At 61.8% G+C, this 1,013-nt stretch overlaps 1 protein-coding gene across 1 annotated transcript in view; it reads left to right on the top strand.

The window, feature by feature from the left end:
- Positions 1–289: 289 nt before the first annotated feature.
- EPHB6 (EPH receptor B6) overlaps positions 290–1,013 on the top strand; it is a 15,792-nt gene continuing 15,068 nt past the window's right edge. Inside the window, 1 exon segment of the mRNA XM_006767993.2 lies at positions 290–480. The gene's annotated coding sequence lies outside the window, so the exon portion shown is untranslated.

Raw genomic sequence — 1,013 nt, 5'->3', positions numbered from 1 at the left:
CCTGCGGAAGGTGAGCCCCAGGGTCGCCGGCGGTTGTGGAGGGTGGGAGTCGTTGTGCCTGGGGACGGAGGAATTAAGGTTTGCAAAATAGAGGGTCCCTCCAGCCAGGGCCTCTGCAGATGCTCGGGAGGCCTCCTAGGGGTGCCGAGTACCCCTCCCTAGGCGAGAGCCGAGTTCGCGAGGGGATGCGGAACTAGCCCACCGGGCTCCCTTGCCCCCTTAAGTAGCATCATTGACACCCCCATTACCCTAGCTGCTACTGCCATCCCCACTGTGTTTGCAGACACTCCTCGGGCTCTGACATGGGGGTCCTGCTTTAGGGGTCCTCGCAGAGCAGGGGCTCCCGGCCTTCTGCAGAGGTTTACCCACCCCTCCAGTGGCATCTCTCCAATCCCGGTGGAGCTGGGAGGAGCCAGGAGGTTAATCCCACACCTGCCCCCAGCTCCCCCCAGCTCCCCAGCTCCCCACCCCATCACCAAGGTAAGTAAGCCATGTGGTGGCGGAAAGGCTTGATTCCTGCTCCCCAGCCCAAACCCCAAGTTGCACCAAAGTCTACTGCTTGCTGCTGCCCCAGCCCCGCCCCCTCACTTTCTGTCTGGGAGCTTGGCCTCCCTGGCCACCACCCACCAATCTTGGCTGTCTGGTACCCTCTATCCTCCCATCCCTGGGGGAGCTGGCGTGGGCCCAGCATAGCCTAGATGTTGTAATGTCCCTGGCAGTGCCCGTGGAGAAAAGCTGCTGGGCCTGTTCCCAATCAGTTAACCTGGGCCAGGCCCTCCACTGCCAGGGGAACTTGACTCAGGCTCTGGAAGGGGAGATGCTGGTTCGGTGGGAAAGGGGCTGTGGGACTGTGGGCACTGCCAGGAAGCTGTCCAAGTAATGGGACACTGGGGGACTGAGCCATACTGGGAGCTGTTCAGAGGGCCCACTTGGCTCCTTCAGGTCAACGGACCTTTTCCGTCACAGGAAGATTAGGGTGGGGGTTCCTGTACCTACCTAGTGGTAGCGGGAGG

This window comes from Myotis davidii, unplaced genomic scaffold (assembly GCF_000327345.1).
Source record: "Myotis davidii unplaced genomic scaffold, ASM32734v1 scaffold22, whole genome shotgun sequence".
NCBI classification, from domain to species: Eukaryota; Metazoa; Chordata; class Mammalia; order Chiroptera; family Vespertilionidae; genus Myotis; species Myotis davidii.
Note: the sequence above shows the minus strand (reverse complement) of the source record. Positions and strands in the feature narration are given on the sequence as shown.